The 19,896-nt window shown below is 39.6% G+C and overlaps 1 protein-coding gene across 2 annotated transcripts in view; it reads right to left on the bottom strand.

Moving 5' to 3' along the window:
* The window catches only part of LOC120535490 (ephrin-A3-like), a 300,708-nt gene that overhangs the window by 188,078 nt on the left and 92,734 nt on the right, over positions 1 to 19,896 (bottom strand). The gene's annotated exons all lie outside the window — the stretch shown is intronic.

Raw genomic sequence — 19,896 nt, 5'->3', positions numbered from 1 at the left:
GAGATGAGTCAGTATCAATTTAGCCAAAATGGTGCCTGAGCACACTTTTATGGCATTTTATTGAAGGGGATGCTCATTGGAACAAAGTGTTCTAGTTCCCTATTGTTGCTTAAACCAGCCTGGATAGGTTTGGTAGGATAATCTTACAACAATGGGGACAAAATGTCTGTCTCAAATTGTGCCCTACTTTATAGCACCTATACATACAGTTTACTCTCCAACAAAATTATATGTAATTTATGTTAAGGGAATTTATTTATGTACAGCTTCCCTTCACAGTATGTCAGATGAGATTGCTGTACAGTATGTGGTAGATAATAAAACTACAAACATAATATACTTTGAAAATAATAAAGCTCACCACTAGTATGAAATAATACAAATCTGGCTATATGCTGTATTTAATTAATGATGGTTGTGAGTTAAGGAGAGGAAACAAAAGTAAAATATGAGTTCACATTCACATTCATATTACAAACTATCCAGGAAGCCTTTCTTAAGAGCATGGGCAGAACTTCCTGTGAACACAAGGAAACCACATGATCCTAACACACAAACACCAAAGCCTGTGCTCAGTCACTGTGAGGTAGCAACAGATCATGTGTGCTATCCTACCACTCAGTTTGTGCATATGTAGGATAGTACATACATTCCCAGATCAAGAATATGTTGTTTATTGCTAATGGTAAAGCAAGGAGTTTTTATTTTAGTGCTTGAAGTCTCTTATAAGAACAAAATCATACAGTTTATTGCAGTGCTTGCAACCACTATACACTTTTTATCACCAGTCAAGTTTTTATTTTAATATGAATTATGTTTTTATTCTTGCCTGCTGGTTTGAATCCCATAAACGCCAAAAGTGACTCTTCTCCATTGGGCCCTGGAGCAGGGCCCTTAACCTGCAATTGCTCCATCCTTTGTATGACATTAATCTGCACCCAGCCCTGTAGGTAGGCCCTCCAACAGGGAAAAACCTGGGGGTTGGTGGCAGAATTGGCACTCCAGCCAGCATAAAAAAACTCACACTGGTTCCATTCCATCTGAACTAGTGTGGTGAGGACCTGTCACCCGTTGCATGGCTGCACTCGGGTCCTAACCTGATGTGGGTGCGGCAATGCGCTGTATCAGCACGTGCTCCTAACCTCCTCCTCCTCCTGCCCCATTCCCCCCAATACAAAGTATATTTTTACCATATTTTGATGACTTTTCTTTCTGACCATTACACTTGCATCACTTTGAGGCTATCATCTTTCTTAGCACACTATTTCATTTCCTTGCCTAATCACTAAGTGTGATGCTACTATTATTAATCTATTTTAACCATAACTTTACTCCAGTTATAGGACAATATCTTGCTTAACAATACATTATTCTGTCTCTTTGTCCTTATCCCTAAGAATGATACAGGAAGATTCTGAGGGCTGGTGAGCTCACCCTAGCAGCTGTGCAACTCCAGCGTAATAAACATTAAGTAAATGACCGGGGACACAATCTCTTTGAAAGAAACTGAAAATGAGCCAAATGAAAAGACCAGAATAAAACAAAGCAGAGCCGAGAGGCACTTCTCCTGGGAGGCTGTGCCCAACCATTCGTACTGATCCTTAAAGAAACATTTAACTCCCTATGGAGCCAAGACATAGATTATTCTCTCCACTCACCCCACACCCCCATCTTTGTCAATCTCTTCAACTTCCTCTCTCTTCTTCCGCCTATAAACCCCTACTTCTTCTTCCTGAGTAATCACAGCGGGAAGTCTTGTTCCTAAAGATCACAGTATTCCGCCTGACTGACCAGCGTAAAGAGAGAGAAGAAAGTGTGGCTGTCTCAAAAAAAGAGTGAGAAACAGTGACCAGCTCTCAAAGGAAAGGACAGAATGATCCAGAATTGGATAAAGATAGGCTGAACACTATCTTTCTGACACAGAAAAGAAAAATATTAATAAAGAGTGTGTGAGAAAACCTCAGCCACATAGCTAGTGACAAACTCGGGGACAGAGGCAAGCAACAATCACACAACATGTAAAGAAAAATAAAATGAAATAAATATATGGAGGCTGATGACCGATAGCAAATCAATATCAAACACAGCAAGGGCATGTGGCATTCACACATTGAGAAAATGGCTCTCCAATTATGTCAGACAATTTGACCATGGACCACAGGTGGAGAGAAGCACCCTGTTCTACAGCAACAGTCTGGAAACCTTAAGGTCACAGGTTAATTCCCACCTACTGTATACTTATTGTTTCATCACGCCTTTGTCCCAAATATAATCACCAGTCACCTATATAAAAAACATACTCAAAAAAATTAAAGGAACACTTTAAAAACGTATCAGATCTCAATGGCTATCTATACTGATATGGACTAGGTAATGTGCTAGGAATGAAAGGATGCCACATCTTTTGATGGAAATGAAAATGATCAACCTACAGAGGGCTGAATTCAAAGACAGGCTAGTCCATTTTACAGAAATTTCATTGCAGCAACTCAAAATCGTACACAGTAGGTTGTATGGCCCCCACGTGCTTGTATGCTGGACGATGAATGATGTCCTGGGGAATCTCCTCCCAGAACTGGAGCAGGGCATCACTGAGGTCCTGGACAGTCTGAGGTGCAACCTAGTGGCATTGGATGGACCAAAACATAATGTTCCAGAGGTGTACTATTGGATTTATTGGTCAGGCGAGCATGGGGGCCAGTCAATGGTATCAATTCCTTCTTCCTCCAGGAACTGCCTGGATACTCTTGCCACATGAGGCCAGGCATTGTCGGAAACCAGGAGAAACCCAGGACCCACTGCACCAGTATAGGGTCTGACAGTGGATCCAAGGACTTCATCCCGATACCTAATGGCAGTCAAGGTGCCATTGTCTAGTCTGTAGAGGTCCGTGTGTCCCTCCATGGATATGCCTCCCCAGACAATTGCTGACCCACCACCAAACTGGTCATGCTGAATGAAGTTACAGGCAGTATAACATTCTCCACGGGTTCTCCAGACCCTTTCACGTCTGCCACATGTGCTCAGGTTAAACCTGCTCTCATCTGTGAAAAGCACAGGGTGCCAGTGGTGGACCTGCCAATTCTGGTATTCTATTAGAAATGAGCACAGGGCCCACTAAAGGATGTCTGGCCATCAGGCCACCCTCATGAAGTCTGTTTCTGATTGTTTGGTCAGAGACATTCACACCAGTGCCCTGCTGGATGTCATTTTGTAGGGCTCTGGCAGTGCTCATCCTGTTCCTCCTTGCCTAAAGGAGCAGATACCGGTCCTGCTGATGGGTTAAGAACCTTCTACGGCCCTGTCCAGCTCTCCTAGAGTAAGTGCCTCTCTCCTGGAATCTCTTCCATGCCCTTGAGACTGTGCTGGGACACACAGCAAACCTTCTGGCAATGGCACGTTTTGATGTGCCATCCTGGAGAAGTTGGACTACCTGTGCAACCTCTGCAGGGTCCAGGTATTGCCTCATGCTACCAGTAGTGACACTGATCATAGCCAAATGCAAAACGAGTGAAAAAACAGTCAGAAAAGATGAAGAGGGAAAAATGTCAGTGGCCTCCACCTGTTATTGGGGGTTGTTTCATTATAGCCCCTCTAGTGCACCTGTTATTAATTTAATTAACACCAAAGCAGCTGAAACTGATTAACAACCCCATCTGCTGTTTAACTGACCAAATCAATATCCTTGAAGTTTCATTGACTTAATGCTACACTCTGATTAAAACGTGTTCCTTTAATTTTTTTGAGCAGTATATATGTAGTTTACTTCCTGGTAAGGACAGGGATGACATGACCAATTGAGATCATGATATAATGGGAACATTTCATTACCGTGCAAGTGCAGGAAGGAAGTCACTGTTGAGGGTGGGATCAGTATATTTAGGAAGATTTATTATGGCAGAAGGAAATGTCATTATATTGGGAGTCCTAGACTTTTACTAGTTAAGGCTTCCCAACTGGAAGCTCTGGTTGTTAAATGTAAAAACCCTGGCCTGACTCATAATTATTCTGGCTGGCAGCATGCAATAAAAGTTAAACAGACTATTTTTTTAAATAATTATACAAGTCTTGCAAATCTGGAGGTGGCAAAGCACTAATTCTGTGTTTAATTAAACAAATTAAAACTAACATACAGAGACGCACAGACAGCAGTTGCTAAAATAAATTAACAAATTTCCTGCCAATGTGGCAGAAACCACCCTATTAAACAAGAACAGTTCATCCAGGACACAACTACTTTGTGGACGCACAGATGGCAACGACAGTAGACATGGGGAGAACATGCAAAATCCACACAAACACACACAAATTGAGCCCCAGTAACTGTAGCAGGCAACCAGAGTAAAAAAGCTGTCACTAATTACTCGATCAATTTTTTTTTTTATTTTATAAAATCCCTTTCATAATGTTAAAGAACAAGTTCACAATATTTAAGTCATGAAGCATAGCATGCATAGTTTTAAATAGAAAGAGGCACTATAGGAAAGTGTGAGGTATCCTACTTTAAAAGGAATGACAGAGGTTAAAAAAATGTGACATAGATCTATTGCAGAATGACTATTTTATAATGTAATCCGGCAATACTTGTTGAAGAAGATAAAGAAACGATTTACAGAAATCCAACAGGCAGGCAATGACGGTAGGATATTTCAGCATGATAAACAGTGAGGGGGCCTGACTCTGATGATGTTTTGTAGATGAGAAAATGATGTTCTGACTAGAGCAGAGACGTATTTGATTACTTTACATAATTCTCAGGGCCACCTTAACAGCATAAGCATTGTTGCCCTCACGCTGATATTGTTGTTTTACATGCAGATTGTTCTCTAAGTGAAGAAACTCACAGATAAAGCCATTTTAATAACACTTAACACAGTATTAATGACATTCACAATGCAATGCCAGGCATATTGTAATTGCTTTGGCATCAAGGCTCAGGCAGTTTTGCTATTAAAACTCCTTGAACTGAAACTGAGCTGAAAGAGTGAGACAGTGAACAGCATCCCAGACACAAAGCATACAAAGAAGATGATGTGAGAATAATTTAGCTCTCCTTGATAAAGAATATTTTAGTGAGAAAAAGAGCTCATGAGTACAACTCTCCTCACACATTTGCCCCTGCAGGTTTCTCATGACACTTACTCTGTTGTTGTGTTTTTTTATTTTCACTGAATATTCACATAAAAGATGGAGTCAGTGAAATGGCTCAGTGGCTTTCCAAACAGACCGATGCCTATTCAAATAAGAGCAGCAGAAGGTACTGATCCGCCACGCTCAGCTTGGAGAGATCCATCCTAACGCAATAAGCTCTACTGTAGGGCAGCCAATGATTCAGTGAAAAGAATGGGGATGAAAATAGTACAAATAACACCAGGACTAGCAATTGTTAGAGATTGGTTATACTGTGTTTTTTCTAGCATATAAAACATAAAAAACAATACCTAATACAGGTTAGAAACTACTGCATTAAGCCTAAATGATTTGGTGGCACCATAGCATGACTGATCAATCTACAAATCATTGGTACTTCCCACCCAAAAATACAAAGGGCTCCACAAATGTAGAAAGCAATTAATAAAATTCATGAATTCATGCTTCACTAAGAAATTTTTGTCCTGCAAACACCACCATCCCAAGACACCAAGGGGCATGATCGCTAACTCTTCCTTTTCTATTTTTTCCAACAGCTCCAAGAAGATGCCCAATGAGGGCAAGTGACCATGCCCCTTCTGCCAAAGCTATGAAAGTATGGCGGTCCCAAATGGAGGAGTCTCATTTAGGAGATCACATGTATTATAGTACCATCATGCTCCTGTTCTTTTTGCTTTTTCTGTTGTATCAGTAATCAGGGTAGCCCAGAATTTCATTTGGACTTTTGTATTACTATTGGTCGACAACACAGTCTATGTAAGTAATTTACATAGTATCTTTCAGATCAGTCCAAATGTTTTTATAGACTGTAGGATGTTTAATATCTAAATTATTTTATATAGCATTTTTATTATCTGCTGTAATGTGCCACTGTCCCGCTCAAGCCTGTTTCTTGCCTTATACCCAGACTAAGCTCTTAACAACCCAGGGATTCTGAAATTGATTAGAGAATGTCATGTTACCCAAACCAAACCATCTACATTTTTATATAGCACCTTTCAGATCTGTCTTTTAATTTGTTTAGTTTTCTGGGCTCATGGTACCGCAGATAATTAAGAAAACAAGCAAGAAAGGTTCACCAGCATGAAAGGCTTGCTGCTTTGCACTGTGTTTATCATATCTGTATGAGTGTGTATATACTGTACAAACGCTTCTACTAGGGCACACATCTGTGAGGCAGTCGGCAGCACTTATTCGTCTGCAGAAGACAATTTTACTATACAGCGTCTCATTCTGTGCTGAACCTTCTCCCATTTACTCACAGTGCACATCAAAGCCACTGAACTGAATAGACCTGTCACTCACAAGGCTGCCCGCCTCGCAGCCCATTACAGCAGTGCATATTGTGCTTTTTAATGAAGCTGTGTTGACTCAAGTGGCACTACATGTTGTTTGGGAAGATAATGGATAGGAAAGTTAGGTCTATATTGGGATTTGAATTCCACACCAGTGCTTCATCAGTCACTACCGGGTATATAACACTGATGGTGCACTTCAGAAACACCAAAAAATAACAAACCAATAATGTAAATTTTCAGTAGCTTTTTATTGTCCAGTGGTTCACAAGCACAATAAATTCCAGATGAAATAAAGGCAAGTGGTTGGCATATACATGAGAGTATGCTGGGTTTTTATGGTATTTACTTCCATGCATGCAAGAAGTGTCTGACTATCAAAGTTACAGAAACACAGAATGGATAGGATTTATTCAATGCCATATATAGCTCTCTCTATATATATATACAGTACAAGCAAAGGGTAAAGGGTAGAAGTGCAAAATTACAGAACTTGGAATGCAACCAACCAATCGAATCAATTGTTGTGTTTTTAGTATTTTTTCCCAATCTGCTGACGTACAACTGACAAAGGTTGTATCTCAAGGAGCTGAAAGGACATTAGGCCATTTCAGGTAGTTTCCATACATGTGAATCTCTCAGTCCAAATAACAAATTTTTTTCCCTTACATAGTAAGTAAGTGGAGGAAACAGAAAATCAATGTTGGGTAAAGTTGCCATTCTTCAGTAAAAGTAGATATATCTTTATGGAAAGTGACCAGAAAGTAAAAGTAAAATCTGCCAATAACAAAACTACTCAAATAGAAATTTTAAAGTATCAGATTTTAAATTTCTTTAAGTATTAAAAGTACAAGTAAATGTATGATCTCTCCCTTTATTTATATGCATTCATCAGCCACTTTCTAAGGTACATCTGTTCAACTGCTTGTTAACGCAAATATCTCATTAACCAATTACATGGCAGCAACTTAATGCATTTAGGCATGTAGACCATCACACATGTGCACATGGGAGGAAGCTAAAGGGCTTGAATAGTGACAATTCCATGTTTGACCAGGGGGTGGCGAGGTGTACTGACTTTTTCTCTCAATCCTCTGCAGACCATTCAGGGGAAATTCCACAGGGTCCCGGCACACGTGATGATGTCACTTCATGCCTAGATGACGTCACTTCTGTTTTTCTGTTGCATGTGATGATGTCACTTCTGGTTACAGCACCCATGATGACATCACTTCCTGTCCAGACCTTTAAAGCCGCCATCTTTGCCACATGTCATCAGTTCTGTTTTGAACATTGAATCAGACACAACTGCACAATAATTAGCCCTTTTGCAGCCAGGGCATAATACATGGGTGGCTGCCCCAAACCTTTTAATGTCTCCTGTCCATTCTTGTGACAGTGGCATAGTCGGCAGGATGAGAGGATCCCAGAAGAGAAGGGGACAGGACCTGAAAAATAACCAGGTGGGAAATTACCATGGCCAGGTTTCCGAGTGGGTGGTCCATCCTGAGGTGTGGAAAGACCAGGTACAGGCTCTGCTCCGAAAACATGTAACTCGGCAAACTAAGAAGCACATGGAGTGCATGGAAGGGCCTCACAGGATTGGGCTAGTCCCTAGGGGAGAAGCAAAAAGGGCTTATTGGAGGAGACAGCTGTTCTTCCCTGTGAGGCCAAGGCCTCAAGTAAATACGGGGCATCCCCAGACCAGCAGGTTGCTAAAGTGAAGGACTGGTATTTTGACCCAGCACGGTTGACACAAGCACAGGCTTTTAACTTGTGGAACAAAGTAGGGCAGTGGCCATGGCTGTTCCTAAATACTGCCCAACAAATTGTGGAGCAGGTAGCCTACTTCCTATTGCTTACCAGCCTTCCAAAAAATCACAACCAGCTGGTCTGGGGGACATTTAAAGATATGAGAGAGCTCATAGAGTTTATTGAAAGAACTAGGACAGCCTCACAATCTGGTAGGGCAGAACGAGTCTTTAGCGGATAACAGAGGAATTATGTCCCAAAATCTCTGCCCCTCCCTTCCAAGCTGGAGCCTGTTCCAAAGTCACCAGATTCATGGACACACTGCTTACTCTGGAGTGAGGTGGAATGCAGGTGGAGAGAAGGGGGGAGTTTCTGTGCATTTATGAATCCCCTGACAAGTCCTCAAACGTGAGTAGTAGTCGTAAATGGTTTTAAAACAGAGGCCTTCTTTGATTCCAGCAGCAACATTTCCATTGCTGATCACTGATATGTACTACTGCGACAATGGATAAAGACTAAGACTGGTCTAACTTGTATCCAAGGAGGAACCTGTAGGTATAGGATTGCCTCCTTGTCTGGTGAAACTGAGGCGGGATTGTTTTAAAAGAATTGCGGTTTGGTACTCTTCTCTCCTATAGAACATTTGGGCCTAATTATAGATGGGGCAATATGTCTCAAGATGCCTCCACGCCATGTAATCAGCGGAGAGAGATACAGAAGACCACGAAAGGGATGGGGTGGATTCTGGGCCATCTCAAAATGACACGTCATCAATCAGTGCCACGACAGAAGAGACTGAAACCCCGCCCCTTAAAGGCAGACCGGACCCTCTCTCTGAATTACAATTTCAATTTAGAGAAACTCTAGCTTCTTTTAAAAGGGAGCAATGGAATGATGACTCCCTAAAATTTGTAAAAAATCTAGTTATGCTTGTCAATGGCCAACACACTCATCAGCCCATGCCACAGTGCTCTCACTTTGTGTTAGAAAATGACCTATTGTATTGGGTAGCGGAGCATGAGGGGGGGAGGTGTGGAAGTTGCCGCTAATACCACGAACCTACATCCTCCTAGCGGGAGGTTTGTGAATTAGCGCACACCCCATCTCCTAGTAGGCCAATTAGGCAGCGTAAAACTTCAGAGCATATCAAGCTCCGATTTTATTGGCCAGGGATTAATAAGAGGTTCGCCGCTTGTCTGGTATTCCTAGGAAGGAACAAGCTCCTCTCGTTCCCCTTCCCCTAAATGATGTCCCATTCAAAAAAACCGGGGTCGATATAGTAGGACCCTCAGCCAGACGACATAAATACAGCCATATGAAAAGTTTGGGAACCCTTCTCAGCCTGCATAATAATTTAATCTACTTTCAAGAAAAAAGATTTCTTTCATTTCCTAGGAACATCTAAGTACTGGGGTGTTTTCCAAACAAAGATTTTTACTGAAGCCGTATTTAGTTGTATGATATGTGAAAAAAATTGGATACCCTTGTAATTTTGCTGGTTTGAATGCATGTAACTGCTCAATACTGATTACTTACAACACCGAATTGGCTGGATTAGCTCGTTAAGCCTTCAACTTCATAGACAAGTGTGTCCAATCATGAGAAAAGGTATTTAAGGTGGTTCAATTGCAAGTTGTGCTTTCCTTTGACTCTCCTCTGAAGAGTGACAGAATAGGATCCTCAAGGCAACTCTCAACAGATCTGAAAACAAAGATTGTTCAGCATCATGGTTTAGGGGAAGGCTACAAAAAGCTATCTCAGAGTTTTAAACTGTCAGTTTCAACTGTAAGGAATGTAATCAGGAAATGGAAGGCCACAGGCACAGCTGCTGTTAAACCCAGGTCTGGCAGGCCAAGAAAAATACAGGAGCGGCATATGCGCAGGATTGTGAGAATGGTTACAGACAACCCATAGATCACCTTCAAAGACCTGCAAGAACATCTTGCTGCAGATGGTGTATCTGTACATCATTCTACATTTCAGTGCAATTTGCACAAAGAACATCTGTATGGCAGGGTGATGAGAAAGAAGCCCTTTCTGTACGCATGCCACAAACAGAGTCGATTGTTGTATTCAACTGCTCCTTTAGACAAGCCAGATTAATTTTGAAACAAAGTGCTTTCGACTGATTAGACAAAAATTGAGTTATTTGGTCATAACAAAAAGTGCTTTGCATGGCAGAAGTAGAACACCACATTCCAAGAAAAACACCTGTTACCAACTGTCAAATTTGGTGGAGGTTCCATCATGCTGTGTGGCTGTGTGGTTAGTTCAGGGACTGGGGCCCTTAATAAAGTCGAGGGTCAGATGAATTCAACCTAATATCAACAAATTCTTCAGGATAATGTTCAAGCATCAGTCACAAAGTTGAAGTTACGCAGGGGTTGGATATTCCCACAAGACAATGATCTAAAACACAGTTCGAAATCTATAAAGGCATTCATGCAGAGGGAGAAGTACAATGTTCTGGAATGGCTGTCACAGTCCCCTGACTTGAATATCATCGAAAATCTATGGGATGATTTGAAGCAGGCTGTCCATGCTCGGCAGCCATCAAATTTAACTGAACTGGACAGATTTTGCATTGAAGAATGGTCAAAAATACCTCCACACAGAATCCAGACACTCATCAAAGGCTATAGGAGGCATCTAGAGGCTGTTATATTTGCAAAAGGAGGCTCAAGATAGATAGATAGATAGATAGATAGATAGATAGATAGATAGATAGATAGATAGATAGATAGATAGATAGATAGATACTTTATTAATCCCAAGGGGAAATTCACAATTCAACTAAGTATTGATGTAATATCTCTGTTGGGGTGCCCAGATTTTTGCACCTGTCTAATTTTCTTATGATGCACATTGCATATTTTCTGTTAGTCCAAATAACTTAATGTCACTGGCGCAATACTACTGTTTCCATAAGGCATGTCATATATTAAAAGGAAGTTGCTACTTTGAAAGCTCCAAAGAATTAAGAGGGGTTCCCAAACTTTTTCACATGACTGTATATATTAGTTCTTTTGGATTATGCTACCTGGTATCCCAAAGCTGTTCCATTACGCTCTGCTACATCGAAAGCTATCACATGGGAATTGGTAGGGGTCTTTTCGCAAGACGTTTGGGGAAACAGCCAAATTACTTAAATTAAAGCATGTAAAGACTGCAGTATATCATTCTCAAACTGATGTTCTAGTAGAGAGTTTTAGTCAAACTCTCAAGCACATGTTTCGCAAGGTGATCAGCGGGGACGGGAAGAACTGGGATCAGCTCCTCCCCTTTGTCCTTTTTGCTTATGGAGAAATCCCCCAAGCCTCCACAGGGTTCTTGCCATTTGAATTATTATATGGATGACAGCCCCGGGGCATATTGGATATTTTAAAAGAAGGCTAGGAAGGAGAGGCTCTTCCCTCCACAAATATATTGCGCAACTACACAATAAATTTGGAAAAATTCGACCCATTCTTAAAAGGCACATGGAGGAGGCAAAAACAGCAAAGGCCCGATATTATGATCATGGTACATCTCTCAGGGAGTACCAACCGGGAGACTGTGTCATGGTCTTAGTTCCTACCTCCCATTCCAAATTACTAGCCCATTGGCAAGGTCCATACGAACATAAGGAGAGGAAAGGACTTGTTGACTATTTGGTGAAACAACCCAATCCTTGACTTACTGAGTGGATATATCATGTAAATCTGCCGAAGCCATGGAAGGAAAGGATCCTGATCCCTCCTCCATTCAGCCCTGCTCATTCTTTGCTTATAAAAATAGCCTTAACTTCAGTCCTGAATCAAACCCCAAACAGAAAAAGGAGCTTGAAGAAGTTATCCTGTCTGTTCTGGAGGTAGTGAGAGAAAAACCTGGAAGGACCTCTCTGATTGAGCATGACATTGTGATCAAATGCAGTTATAGTCCGCGAACACCCTTATCGACTCCCCAAAGTAAAAAGAGAAGTGGAGCTTGAAATCACGCATGTGCTGGAACTAGGAGTGATAGAGGAAAGTTATAGTCCCTGGTCCAGTCCAATAGTCTTGGTTAGTAAGCCTGATGGAAGTTGGAGGTTTTGCAATGACTTCTGTCAACTTAATCAAGTCTCCCAATTGGATGCCTATCCGATACCCAGAATGGACGACCTCCTAAAGAGGCTAGGACAGGCAAAATACTTGACCACACTTGACATGATGAAGGGGTACTGGCAGGTTTCTTTAACGGACTCCACTATGGTCAAGACTGCATTTAGCACTCCTAGTGGCCACTGGCAGTATCGTGTTCTTCCTTTCTCGGCTTAGCTGGGTACTACCGCCAGTTTGTACCTCTAAGAGAGAGGCGCCCTTGACAGATTTAACAAACAAGAGGGCTCCAAGTGATGTGGTATGGTCTGACAAGACGGACACTGCATTTAGTGACTTAAAGCAGGCCCATACATCCGCACCTGTATTGAAAGTGCATCATTTTTCATTGCCTTTCATTCTCCAGACAGACACTTTGGACACAGGCCTGGGAGCCTGGGAGTGTTCAACACCCCGTCATGTTCCTGAGCCGGAAACTTATGGATCGAGTGACAAGGTATGCGGCGGTGGAAAGGGAAGCTCTTGCGATCAAGTGGGCAATTACACAGCTGAGGTATTACCTATTGGGCTGGGACTTTACCCTTGTTACGGATCATGCACCCCTACTGTGGATGGCCCTACACAAGAAGTCAAATACACAGGTCACCAGGTGGTTTATTGACCTACAGCCATATAATTTTTAGTCATTCAACGCAAGGGCTCTCTCCATGCCAAGGCCAATGCACTTACTCAAGTTCACAACCACTCGGTCAGGGCAACCTGATCCGATGGGTCTGTGCTGAGGTTGGGGCCTTGTCACACACATGCGCATGAGAGGCAGCTAAAGGGCTTGAGTAGTGACAATTCCATCTTTGACTCGGGGTGGCTAAGTTCACTGACTTTTTCTCTCAATCCTCTGCAGACCATTCACGGGAAATCCCACAGATTCCAGCACACGATGATGTCACTTCCTGCCCAGATGACATTACTTCCATTTTCCCACACCCAGGATGACGTTACTTATGTTTTCCGGTGCCCGTGGTGATGTTACTTCTGGTTTTGGAGCCCCGTCACGACATCACTTCCTGCCCAGATGACATTACTTCCTGTCCAGACCTATAAAGCTGCCATCTTTACCACGACATCAGTTCTGTTTTGGACATTGAACCAGACACAACTCCACAATAATTAACCCTTTTGCAGCCAGGGCTGCCCCAAATCTTTTTATGTCTCCTGTTCATTCTTGTGACAAGACATTGTCAAGACAACCTGCTATAGTTCAAACCAATTCAACAGAAAAGGAATGAAAGGTGATTTCAATGACTTTGAACATGGCATGTTTGTTGGCGACAGATGGAATGGTCCAAATATTTCAGAAATTGCTGATCTACTGGGATATTCACGCACAACCATCTCTAGGGTATACAGAAAATGATCCAAAAATGGGAAAATATTCAGTGAGCTTGAGATCTCTGGATGAAAATTCCTTGTTGATGCCAGAGGTCACAGGAGAATGGACAGACTGGTTCGAGCTGACAGAAAGGTCTGATGAGTCATTATTTCTTCTGTAACATTCAGATGGTAAGATCAGAAATTGGCACTAACAAATGAAAGTATGGATCCTTTATGCCTTGTACCAATGGCTCAGGCTGGTGATGGTGATGTTAGGGTGTAGGGAACATTTTCTTGTCACACTTTTGGCTCATTAGTACCACCTGAGCAATGCTTAAATGCCACAGACTACCAGAGCATTGTTGCTGACCATGTCCATCCCATTTTGACCACAGTGTACCTATCTTCTACCTAGTTCCAGTGGGATAACACATCATGTCACAACGCACCTGGTTACATGAACATGACAATGAATTCACTGAACACAAATGGCCTCCACAATCACCAGATCTCAGTCCAATAGCACACCTTTGCAGCTTTAAGAACAGTCCTGATTGCCTCTTGGAAATGGCAGGTAACTCTTTTCATTCAATATACAAATTTTTTATTTCATATATTTTTTTATAATGTACTTAAAATGATGTACTATTTTAGTGTTTAACAATTTCTTATAGATGCCAATGTGAACCAAGTTATGGCAATTTACGTATGACTTATTAGTAGTAAAAAAAAATTAAAAATATGTACTGATGCAAGTATACTTGTGTGCATATAATAAGTTATTTTTGTCATTTTATTGAAAACACTCCTGTGATTTATGTTAAAGATGTTTTTAAATGAATAACAAGCTCTGACCTTGCCACTGGGAAGAGCATAAAAAAAACTGAACTGTATATATAATGAAACATGGGCAGTATTGTGGCAGAGTGGATAGCACACACTCGGAGTCTAGAGTCTATTGGTCACTAAATTCCTGGCCTGGTCATTGTCAGGGTAGAGTATACCCTAATGCCCATGTGATGAAATGGTCTAGCTTAATTTACAATTTGCAACCAAGACTGTTGAATCTTGTTCCAGTTCCATGTGGCTTTTTGTAGTTGTGAAAATGAATGCATTATGTTATGAATATAATTTGCATTGTTTTTAGAAAAAGTAAAAGGAAAGCTTATCTGTGCATCAAAAACAGAAAGCAACTAGTTAAGAATGATCAGAAACACCGTATAGAGGTATTTTATAGAGTAATGAATTAATTTTTTTTATCCAAATACAATTAAACTTCTGTTTTATATTTGGCCATGACAAATTTCTAAAGCAGGTTAAGCTGGCACTCACTGTATAAAAATAACACTGATTTGACATTTCTATAAGTACAGTATATGAAATAAAAAGATTAATGCTTTTTATTAAAAAATAAAGCGTAACATTTCACTCAACAAAGAAACAGGGAATGTTAGTCAGGCATCAAATTGAGAAACTGACTACACAAAGATCAAGGGAAATGCTTTATGATAGCATTTATTCTGTGACATTTTGCACTTAAACTTGGCTTTTGCTCTGTGCATGCACTGTTTTGTCAATACCAGCTGAACTCTGTCTCTCCGTGTGAAGCATTCCAAGATCTTAAAGGAATCTATCAGCTTACTATATGTTATGGATAAGTATATCTCTTAGAATAGGTGCCAACGGAGGTGCTCTTTGCAGTTAAAAACTGCAGTCCATAGCAGCTGTATAGAGAAGCCAGGAATGATGCAGAAGTTGACTGATGCCTCACTTTTCAATGATAAGAAATCAATCAGTGTTACAACATGTCAATAACCGAGTTTAGGACTAAGAATTTATATTTTAAAAAGCCTGAATTTGCATAAGCCAGACAAATTTGGGATATTCATAAGAAATGCAATGATTTACTACATGACATAGAAGTACATTATAAAAAAGAATAGTTGCATCAGATATTTGAAATATTAAAATGTGTGCTTCAATTTCAATGCATAAAGTCTAAATATTCTTGATTATAACAGAAATATGTAAATTTTCAAACTCTTATTCAGGTTCATAGAAGGCTAGAACCCTAGTAACGGATCAAAATAACACAGTTTTTGTAATAACTTATCTTGAAATTGTCTAAAATAATATCCTGCATGCATATGTTTGAAAATTGTCATTTCTAACCTTCTGGGAGTGGCTCTTATAGGGTGAGGTACAACTGGTAAAGAATAAGATATCAAAAATAACACATTCATGATCAGTAAACCTCAAACGAACATAAAACAACACTCCACATGTCTATATTACCAATCCCCATTTTTTTTTTTTTTTTTTTACGGAATGAACCACCAGGTCGGTTGAAGTGGAGTTTTTCTCATATTGGTGATTCACAAAGCACCAGACAAAAAAAAAAAAAAAAAAAGAAAGATTTCAAAGTGTTCATAAGTAATTCTTATGAAAACAATAACTGTTACTGACTGAAAATTGTGCATAGATGATGGTGCATCTGTAAAGTAATTAAAATGTGCTATATTCGAACACATTACAAATGTGACACCTTCCATATCATATTTTACCAGAATAAAAAGGTTTTTAAATATTTTACATTATCTAATTTCTTTGATCTCCCAGCATCTCATAAAAAGACAAAGCAATTTGCTTTGCCAAGTGGTCAGTTTTATTGAGATTCCTGAACATTTTCAAATATTACTATGTCTACTGTCACAAAAACGAGACATGGACAGATAAAGAGCTGGGGCAGCCACCCGTATAATGTGGTATCCTGGCTGCAAAAGGTCGTTTTATCAAACAATCAGCACTGAAGTGCATACAACTGAGTCCAGAACAAGACTGAGGAAACAAAGGAAAAGGGGCAGGTTTTAAAGGGGGAGACAGGAAGTGAGGTCATATGGATCCGGCACGTGGTCTTCCACCATTGGTTCATAGCCGGACGAGACATCAGAGGGACTGGAGCTGGTGTGGCCGACTTCCATTGGCTCAGTCCCGGAAGTGATGTCAGGAGAGCCAGGTGAAATCCCCCGGGGATGGTCTACAGGCAAGGGAGAAAAAGAGTCAGTGCACTCTGCCACACCCCGGCATGCCTCCGAACTGCCTTCACTCAAGCCCTTTAGCTGCCTCCCATGCGCGCGTGTGTGACACTACATATTTTAAAACAGAAGTCTCTGAGGAAGCAAATGTTGGACAATTAATGAGATACGTCTTTAATTAACACACAGTATTTTCTGGATTTGTGTTTTAAATAAAGGCAGAACCCTGATGCAGTAGTTAGCATCCATGCTGGATTTGAATCCCATGCCCAATCATTGCCAGAGTGAAGTTTTCACAATCTGGTGGATTTTATTCCCAAATTCCGAAGACAAGCCTATTAAATTAATCAGTGATTTAAAATTGGCTACATTTGGAAATGTGTGTAAGTGGGTACTGTGATGAAGAAGCCGCTAATCCAGTGCTGGTTCCTGGTTCCTGCCTTGCACAAGGTTGACGGCAGGAAAGACTTTGTATACACCAAACAGAATTCAGAATTGCATTAAGTGGGACAAAGAATGTTGACATGTGTTTTTAATTAACAATAAACACTGTTTTATTGTATTCATCACATAAAAATACAGTAATTTTGATTACTATTTTATCTATGTTCGATTTTTACTGATTTTAATTAAACCAGAATACTATAATTTTAAAAAAGATCATAAATTTAAAGTGCCCTCCAAGACAAAAAACAATGGGATAAATTATTTGAAATTCCTTGCCTGTATTTGTATAAACAACAATCAGGCTTTCCAGCTTGATCTCTGTTTCTTTCTCTTTGAAATACAGTACATGGTTAATCACCATGGAGTGGGACTGAGCCTTTGTCCAAAATGGGAGTAATCAAAAATAGGTTGCATGAATAATAATGGATGGACTCAGCTGTATAAAACTGTAACTCTGAAGATTCGGAAGTGTAGTCTAAACAGGAAAAAAGTAAACATATAACAAAGTAAGAACATAGCCAAAAATACTGGTATTTAAGTCAAATCCCAAATGAAGTAAAATCAAATAAAACATCAGCAAAACAAAATGCTGGTACTGAAAATCCAGCCGTTTCACCCAAAAATAATTACTAAATAATTTACAGATGAATCCTGTAAAAGGCGACAAGCAGAGCTACTGCTTGTACCTGAAGTTGCTGGGACAGAAGCCACGTCACACTCCTGAACTTGCTTAAGTAAGTTTGAAAATCAAAAAACACATGAATTGACCTATAATTGGAAACTGCCTTGTGAAGGTGTTCACTATGAAAAGACGCTATAAAAACAGAATTATGTTTGGAATTTCTTCATTTTTGTTTAACAGAAAGTCACTATCTAACTGTTTTAGTGGCTTATTTTGCTAATCACAAAGTTAATATTAATAAACATAACACAATCAGGTCAGAGCTTTTTCTTTAATGTTTTACCCCAAATAGATTGTTGGTTTTATTATGTATACATCACCTTTCTGCTCACATACTGTAAGTGGACAGTAATCTAATAATTCTTATTACAGATGTTTTATTATTTTATTTATAAATTTAAAGGGCATTTTCCAGTGTCACCTATGACTTCAGGCAAATATCTGGGTTACTTACTGCAATGCAAAAGTACACTGGAAGAAATACATTAAGCTAATAAGTAGATACTAATAAAAATAGCACTTAGCAGCAAGCACTGCTACTCATTTCAAAAGTATAGTTATTAAAAACAGAAAAAAGTTAAAATGTTAAAATATAACATTAAATGTTACTGCATTTCTATTGTAAATAAATACATATCTTCTATAAAATGAAAACAAACTTGCAGTTTTGTTTAATTTCTCTAAATGGCACTGTTGTCATTTGCATAGTGAAACAAATGACTTAAACAGTTTGGATTAAATCACAATAACTGACAGAGCTTATTGTATGCAGAAACATACAAGTCTCTCTGTTGCCTGCTGCTGCTGTCGTCGTGGCAACAAAGCTGGCATTGTTTGTGGGAGTTTCCCACATGTACATGTGTTAAACATGAACTGTCCCTTATGTACAGGAAATTACTGAGATTTGGGAGACCTTAATCTAGCATTTCTCAGCAAATACTATTTGAGGTTGAATACATTAGTGAAGCTGTTTCTCATTTACTGTACATCTTTGGGTTCCAGAATGTGTTGGGACTGCATTTTTAATTTGAAATAACAGTTTTTTGAATTCTACACTTTAAACTAGTGACTAGGTACAACTAAACTGGCAACGCTACTTAACAGCTTAGGAAAACGGAGGCAAAGACAGAGTATATCATCTGAACAGATTTTAAATTCTTCTCCCTCTCATTTTTGTTGTTAAAGATAGACAAGGTGAAAATAAATGAACAAGGGAGAAAAGAACCAGACTACATGTATTTATGTATGACCATTTCATCTTTAAAATATAATAAACATAAAACATAAATAAAATAAAATGTCATAAATATAATTTTTACTCATATATCCATTTATTTATTTATTTATAATTAGGATCACAAGTAACGTGCACATATCAGAAGCCTGTTCTGGAATGGATACCAGTCAGTCACACTGCATGACTTTAATGATAAATTATCTTTATCTTGGGTAAAATGATTCATTATTGTTATAATTTGAGATTATATGATCGTACATCTTACTTTAAGCTTCTGCTTTATGAATCTATTACCTCAAAGCTAATTTGAAGTCTTCAAGGCAAAGCAGTACAGTATAGCAGGATGTTCCTTTGCAGCCTGTTGCCTCTTAGATCTCTCTACAATTCTTGGCTGTAGTATCCCGTTTCTGAAGACTGTTTTTGTTTAAGGTACCTTCTATTGTCAAAACAAATGCTTTTAGGTAAACTGAAGTCTTTTCAATTGTGTAGAGTTCATACCTGCAGAATTTTGTGAGGGTATTCACCAACTACCTGTGACTATTCAATTAAAAAATAGGTTCAGAAGCTTCTGGATTTCAAGTCTATGGCAGCCTTGACCCAATAATACAAATACACAGTTTTCACACTAAATTCAAATACAAGTGCTATAAATCCATAAATTCAATCTGTAACATGTTTCTAATGTTTAAAAACAATAACACTAACTAGAATCAGCTCCCTACTACAGACAAATTACAGACAGAATTAAAAGGGCTTATGTAACAGGTTTCAGAAGGCACCTCTGGGATATTAATGACTCACTATACTGCTGATTACCAGGGCAGGGACATTACAGTATCTCTTAAAAGAG

Source organism: Polypterus senegalus, chromosome 1, assembly GCF_016835505.1.
Source record: "Polypterus senegalus isolate Bchr_013 chromosome 1, ASM1683550v1, whole genome shotgun sequence".
Lineage (NCBI taxonomy): Eukaryota > Metazoa > Chordata > Cladistia > Polypteriformes > Polypteridae > Polypterus > Polypterus senegalus.
The sequence above is the reverse complement of the archived record's forward strand: the minus strand, read 5'-3'. Positions and strand labels throughout refer to the sequence as shown.